We start from the raw sequence: 8,078 nt of genomic DNA, 5'->3' as shown, positions 1-8,078 counted from the left end.
CATATAGGATTCCATCCAGTCCAACTTTCCCTTTGCCTGGCCCTCACAGGGTATCAAATACTTAGGAATTCCTATTCATAGAGACCTCTCCCATCTATGTTATCTTAATTTTGGGCCCTTTATTGAACAACTCCATACAGACCACGGTTGGCAAGTTAGAACTGTAAGATTCACTACGTGAACCACTGGTGTTTTGCGGAAAAGCACATGTACACTGCGTTCCAAATTATTATACAAAAAGTGTTTAGGAGTGATAATGTTAAAATAATGGGTCAGCTTCGAATCATTGCCTTTAAGAAGACTTGTTTTTCAGTTAGATAATCCTTATTTAGCAATACTTTTGTTTGTTCTGTTTTCTTGTAGTGTTCTCATGACCTTTATAAGAATTGGCTCATTGGTTTATAATTATCATACTTGTCCTATGTCTGTACACAAAATAAAGTCCCAATATATCACCACCAAGAAACTCCCTAAGTTCACCATGACCTGAACTGTATTCAGTACTATCAGTGAGAAAGGATGTTGGGAGTATCATACATCATGAATATCCTGCAGATGTATTGACAAGCACCTGTTATTTAATTATTCTGCGCCAAAGATAACATATTACTTACATCATCTCATACGCATGTATCAAAGCACAACCCACGTTGATTGGGGTATATAATTATATTACATCTTAAAATAAACAGAATCATTCTCTTGAGACAGTCTGTAGTGAGTGTCTTATTTGAAGCGTCATTCCTATAGGAAATCTATATAGGTAATCTCTTTTGTCTACCTGAGAAGAAGTGAGATCCCCTCCCGTCTTTAACAGCTGGATGCCCTTCAGCGAGATCTATTTTTTTCCTTTTAATTTCATCTGAGACTGAACAACTGCTTTACCCCTATCCCGAACAGAAACAAACCCCGGCCGGGTAAGTGAGTGGCCTTAACACTCTGAGCAAATTTCTCTCCGGGAAAGGTGGGGTCGATCTAGGTCAGTCTCCGGGGATCTTGAACGGGAAACCCTCAGGTAGCAATTTTATTATTATTATTATTAATTTTTTTAATATATATTATTACTAACAATTTCACATAACTGGAAAATTACTAATTCAAATACTATATCATATATCTGTATTTTTGCATGCATTAACTATTTCATATAATATATACATAGTACTTCTACATCCCCAATCATTGCTGCTTCCAACTTAACTAACGTTCATACTAAGTGTAACTGTGTTAAGTTCATGCTTATTATAGCAAAAATGTACGAGATATAAGTGATTAGATGACGTGTGCTGAATGCGTGTGTAGTACTCTGCTTAGCAAATACAACAATGGAGCTGTCACGCATTTTAGGAAGCTGCGAGATTAGTGTGGAATCTGAAGGTTAGGGGGCTACGGGAGGAAGATAATACATTCCTTACGTTAGTATATGTGAATATTAACAGTCATTGTTTTGTTGAACCTTATACCATTTATGAATATTGTGATATTGATTCAGCTAGAGCAATAAATAGAATCCAGGATTCACAGGATATAAAGTTATTTTGCCCAGTTGCCCTAGAAAATTTTAATAGGAATTGGAGTATGAGAAGTGCTGTGGTGGAGAATGAGGAGGTGTTAATGACTGAAGTGGTGATTAAGAGAAATGAATAATTGATAGGCTGCAAAAGTATACATGACTTGTGAAAAGTGTTTGTGCTCGGTTACAGTAGTGAGAAAGCGAAAGCCTCATGGTAGGGATACTGCTTCGTTTCTGGAAAGGATACATTTGTACCCTGTAAGTGCACACCAGTATAGGAGAAGTAACGGTACATACCGAGTTTTCCCTGCCATATTGTTCCACATCCACACACTATAGGTAAAGAGTGGCAGTATATTATAGAAAACAGATGGTATATGCCTGTGTGACAGGATATTATTACTCATAATAATTATCTTGCCAATATTGGCACGGACTCAGGAATAGACGTAGGATATTCTTCAAGTGAGGACTCTGACCCAGATGTATGAAGAATATATAGCGATTGCTTTTGGAACGGTTTTTGTTTATAATAGTCTACATTTATTTGTTTAGACAAACTTGTCTCAGCATCAGAGCAGAGCAAAGAGTTGCAGTTCAGCTTAAGTCCCTCGAATCAGGGGTAACTGGCTAACGTACTTGACCAGTTGACCCAGCTGATTGAATCAGGGGTAACCAGCTAACGTATCTGACTGGTTGACCCAGCTGATTATATAGCAGGATACTGAAGATAGGGATCGCAACCCTTGACAAATCCTGTTATGGGTGCTCGAATCTCCAGATCAAGGAACAAGGATCCGAGGTGCACCATGTGTGATCTGGTGAGAATGGAGCATGGCAGGGCAGCTGTAAAAGATGCAACAAAGATATTGAAAAAGAGCTGGTATGCCAGCCAAGGGATGCCTAGATGCTGAGAGATGGAAACGGTTTAGTCAGGAACATTCACAATGGATTGATAAGCATGATTACGGAGCACAGGTTGCAGCCTGGTTGAGAACTAGTGAGAGACATCATCCCCTTTTAATTCCCGATGATGATGAAACTGATCAGGTAGTGATCAGAAGCAGATCTCATGTCATACAACCCCCGACACCTAGTCGGGAACAAGGTCCAATCCAGGCTGCGCCCTCCGCTCAGTCAGAGAATAGATTAGAGCCAAGTGATAGGTCAGAGTCAAGTGTAAGTGTTGAGAAAGAAAAATCACTGTCCGAGGTTTCTACCTCCCCAACAACCATACATAGTGCCAGCACTATCAATTTTCTCCCCCGCATAGTACTGCATCTACTACAGATAGTGACAGATCCCTTCACCTGCATATGACACCATCCCCACCATGACTCCACGAGAAAAAATAATTTTAAAACTAAAAGTAGGCAAGGACGGGACTTGGGGGGGTTGAGGATAAAGAGAGAGAAAGGGAAAATCTAGCTATCAGCTCAGTTGCCAGTGAGGAGGACGGTGGAGAGGAGAACGCAGGCACACACATGCAGCCCACAGACCCTCCCCGCACTCAGCAGCTAAGAGGAACAATAGCACTACGCTCTAAAACATGGATCTGCCCAGGATGTCAGGATAGTAATACAATATTTCAGTGTGAAAACTGTAATCTCGACAAAAGAAAACCAGAGACGGCTGCATTCCCAGTCATTACACAAACAACCAGGGGTACACAGGGGGATGAAGGACAACAGGTAAAACGGATACCACCACTTGGTATAAACCATGGTCTAGGTCAGAACAATTGTCCATGGCAAATAGTTTTCCAGACATGTATAAGAATCCGATAGGATATTATAAGACGGTGAAAGGGGTAGCTGAGAACTATGATGCCACTTGGAGTGATCTGGTACCGCTCTGTAGTCTCAATGGTGGAGTACCACTTGTGGAAAAGGTTAAACAGGTCCACGTAGGAGACGGAATAGAAGCGCTACCGGGTGACACTAAGACCCTAGAATCGAGGAAACAGTTTATCCTCCGGTTAAATGCAGTCACTAAAATAATGGCAGAAAGCCTTATCTCAGGGATGCCAGAGATATTCCAAGAACCTGAGGAAACGGTTGATAAATTCCATGCTAGGTGCGTAGCTGTGTTTAAAGATCATGATTATAATTTGAATAATCCAAGGGAATTGGGGTTTCTGAGAAATATGTTTATCACTGGTCTCAGAGAAGACCTCAGGGCAGAGGTGTTTAAGCTGCACCCAGAATGCTTATATGCCCCTTGGAGCAGTAAATATCCACATTCAGAGGATTAGAACAGGCCATAAATAAGAGAAAAAGAAAGATAAGGTCACCCCAATTATGGTAAATATACACCCAGATGCCTTTCAGGACACTATTAAGGACACAGTAAAGTCAGTTACCCGAATTACTTTAGGCGGAAAAGTAGACGGGAAAAAAAAAATAAAATAAATGGACCCAGAGGATTGTAAACAAAGGGTTTCTGTTTTGGGTACGGTGAGAAGGGTCACATCTAAAAGGAAACTGAACCTGTAAATGTTAAAGATAGCACATGCTATTGACTTATGTACCCATCTTCTTGTCTCAGATAAATATCCTAGAAATTTAATAGGTGCAGACATTCTTAATGTAGTGAATGCAATGATTAAATTTGGAAAGAAAGGTGTTACCATTGCAGGTCCATTATCTGAAACAACAATATCAACAATGATGTCAATAATTCAACTTGAAAAGGAGGTGGATACAGGTCTCGATGACAACATACAGGAGATGCCTGGTAACGTACCAACCGTACTATGGGTACAAGATAAAACGGATGTTGGACTGTTAAAAATAACCCCAGTGACAATTAGGTTGAAGCCTCGTGTTGCACCGGTACGTATGAGACAATATCCCCTGAGCAAGGAGCAAACAGAAGCAATTGCACTACAGGTGAATAAATACCTAGAAAAAGGTATAATCAAGGAATGTATGGTCCATGATTTGAGAGAGATTAATAAATTAATGGTTGTAGACACGCCCATAGTACCAAATCCACATACCCTATTAAATCAAATTCCATCTAATGCAAAATTTTTCAGTGATTGACCTCAGTAATGCTTTCTTCTCAGTGCCAATAGATGATGAGAGCCAGCTGCTGTTTGCCTTCATCCATGGAGGAAAGCAGTATTGCTGGACCCGGTTGCCTCAGGGGGGGGGAGCAACTTCTCCCTCCATGTTCTCAGAGGCAATGGCAGGAGTACTTCTCTCTTGGCATCCTGAGAATCAAGACATTCAGCTACTTCAGTATGTGGATGATCTACTGTTGTGTACCCCAAGTAAGGATGTATGTTTAAAAAAGACATTATCTTTACTAATCTTCTTGTACCACGAAGGTTACAAGGTATCCAAGGAAAAACTGTAAATTGCAAAGGAAAGAGTAGTGTTCTTAGGACATTGTATCTCCTTCCCACTCAAACATATCACTCCAGAAAGGAATAAAAAACAAACAAAAAAAAAAAAAAAAACAACAATCAGTCAGGCTGTAGAACCAACAACTTCCAGCGCATTAAGAACGTTCCTGGGGCTGGTCAGCAACTGTAGAGAGTGGATTCCTTCTGCATCTGCCATGATGCAGCCCCTATTTCACATGCTCTCTGCATGCAATAAGGGTCAGCTTTATTTGCTGACCCTAAAAGAAAAACAGGGGTTTCAAATGCTCAAGGACGCCATTCTCTCAGCACCAGCACTAAAAATCCCCAACTACGGCCTACCATTTTTCCTTTTCTGTCATAAATCAGGGGGGCATGCTAAAAGTGTGCTCACCCAAAAATATGGAGGTAGACATCGTCCTCTAGGATACTACTCTGCTCAGCTCAATGTTGTTGCAAAGGGAGCAACCTCATGCATCAGAGCGGTAGCCGCCTGTGCAATGTTGAAAGAAAAGGTGGCTAATATAGTGCTAGACAATGCACTAGAAATTCAAGATCCCCATTCAGTACAGGAACTTCTGCTCCAGGCCAGGACAAAACACCTGTCCATGAGCAGATTGACCAAGTACGAGGTGGCAATATTGACTCTCCCAAATGTCACTATCAGAAGGTGTACAACTCTTAACCCTGCCACACTAATACCTGAACCAATTGATGATGAAACATTACACCTTGAGCATAACTGCTTTGAGTTAATGGACGCAGAAACTAAACCACTAGCCAATGTACAAGAAACACCAATTTCCGAGGTGGATCTAGAGCTATATGTAGATGGCTCCCGATACTACCTAGATGGGAAGCCCCATACAGGCTATGCCATAGTCAGTCAAAATGAAGTATTAAAGGATGAGGCACTGTCCCCTAGAATGTCTGCCCAGGAAGCTGAGTTAAAAGCACTCGCTGAAGCATGTATAATTGCAGAAAACAAAATTGAGAATGTTTTTACAGACAGTCGCTACGCATTTGGCATTTGCCATGATTATGGTCCCATATGGAAAAGCAGAAAGTTTATTGGTTCTTCTGGTAAACCCATAAAGAATGCAGAAGCAGTAGCACAACTCCACAGAGCGTTGGAGTTCACACCAAAGAGTGCACAAAAGAGGCTGAGGGAAACAGGAGGGCGGATGCAGCTGCAAAAGCTGCAGCCCTGTTGCCCCTCCCAGTAGAAACATTCACTGTGCAAGTGTCTGGGAGTGTGGACCTGGATCTCTTGCAGAGCCTACAGGATCAGGCCTCTGCACCAGAAAAGGAAGAATAGACTAAACGCTCAGCTAAACAGGGAAAGGATGGACTGTGGAGAGCAGATGGCAAATACTGTCTGCCAAGATCCCTGTACTCTATGATGTGCACTCTTTCTCATGGACCAACCCATCAGTCCAAGGATGCAATGGTAAGTCAGGTAAAGATCTATTGGGTAGCACCAGAATTCCACTATGCTGCTGTTAAATTCATACAGGGATGCATAATCTGTGCATGTCACAATGTGGGAAAAACGGTGAAAGTGCCACCAAAGTGCACTGTGAGACCATTATACCCGTTTCAGCGACTTCAGATAGATTTCATTCAGCTCCCGAAGGTAGGCATTTATGAGTATGTGCTTGTCTGTATCGACTTATTCTCATCATGGCCAGAGGCCTGTGGGGGCTCGTCCGGGATATAGAACAAGCACAGCGGATCAAGGAAGGTGTGCGGAAGGCAAATGCCTTAGAAAATTTACCACTACCCGAGTGGCTCGCTTGCATGAATCCTTTAAACTTATTTAGGGAAGTTTGAGGGTGAATAAGTGGTGTCATACATTTCTTGATCCAGGCTGTGTTTATAATAGTGGTGGTTGCAATAATCATGAAACTTTTTGTGATGATGATAAAGAAAATTCTTGCTTCTAATTGTAAATGTTTTCCAGGTAAATCCCAACATAAAATTGATACAGACACTGAAGTGAAACAAACCCAAGTCCTTACTACAATAATAACCACAGTACAGCGAGAATGCATCTTCTGCAACAAGATTACTGCAGCAGACTTATCGGATTGTATGTTCTGCGCAAAACCATTGGTCTGAAAAGCAAATCCTACCAGCAGAGGATGGAACCTGATAGATGCTGAACTCTCAGCTACTATTTGCTCAAAGATACCGAACATATAACTTGTAGTTGTATATACACAGCAGTCTATTATATTAAAGTAGACATATACCTGACAATCCCTCTATACATATAGCAACTATACTCAGAAAATGGTAGGGAAAGTAAGGGACAGTGGGTCTGATAACAAATTAATTTGAACGGATGCGCAGCAGGACTGGCATCCCACTACATACGGAGGGTAAGCCCCGTGATGTCGTGAAGTAGGGTTAATTTGCAGGCCTAGAATTTAGGTAGGGACATGAGGGACAGACAGTATGACAAGATGATAAAAAGAGGGGAATTGTTAAAATAATGGGTCAGCTTCGAATCATTGCCTTTAAGAAGACTTGTTTTTCAGTTAGATAATCCTTATTTAGCAATACTTTTGTTTGTTCTGTTTTCTTGTAGTGTTCTCATGACCTTTATAAGAATTGGCTCATTGGTTTATAATTATCATACTTGTCCTATGTCTGTACACAAAATAAAGTCCCAATATATCACCACCAAGAAACTCCCTAAGTTCACCATGACCTGAACTGTATTCAGTACTATCAGTGAGAAAGGATGTTGGGAGTATCATACATCATGAATATCCTGCAGATGTATTGACAAGCACCTGTTATTTAATTATTCTGCGCCAAAGATAACATATTACTTACATCATCTCATACGCATGTATCAAAGCACAACCCACGTTGATTGGGGTATATAATTATATTACATCTTAAAATAAACAGAATCATTCTCTTGAGACAGTCTGTAGTGAGTGTCTTATTTGAAGCGTCATTCCTATAGGAAATCTATATAGGTAATCTCTTTTGTCTACCTGAGAAGAAGTGAGATCCCCTCCCGTCTTTAACAATAAGGGAAGAATTTGTTTGTTTGTCAGTTAAACTCATTGATGGTGATGTGTGTCAGGGCTCTTTATATCACTGTAAGCAATTGCAGACACCTGTGCTAATTAGTTTGGCAGGTGTGTCCAATGAAAGGCAAGACTACTTAAGAAGGCT

General features: G+C 41.0%; 1 long non-coding RNA gene across 2 annotated transcripts; it reads left to right on the top strand.

The window, feature by feature from the left end:
* The first annotated feature begins 268 nt into the window (after positions 1 to 268).
* Positions 269 to 7,819, top strand: LOC141235920 (uncharacterized). Of its 2 annotated transcripts, none has more exons than XR_012301633.1 (2): positions 269 to 717; positions 4,151 to 7,819. It is a non-coding gene; the product is annotated as an uncharacterized lncRNA (long non-coding RNA). The 2 variants fall into 2 exon arrangements; XR_012301627.1 differs by having other exon boundaries at positions 269 to 763.
* Positions 7,820 to 8,078: the final 259 nt, after the last annotated feature.

The sequence above is a fragment of the Phyllobates terribilis genome, unplaced genomic scaffold (genome assembly GCF_046119375.1).
Source record: "Phyllobates terribilis strain yellow unplaced genomic scaffold, ASM4611937v1 Scaffold_2__4_contigs__length_985480577, whole genome shotgun sequence".
Taxonomy (NCBI): domain Eukaryota; kingdom Metazoa; phylum Chordata; class Amphibia; order Anura; family Dendrobatidae; genus Phyllobates; species Phyllobates terribilis.
This window is presented reverse-complemented; position numbering and strand designations above follow the sequence as displayed.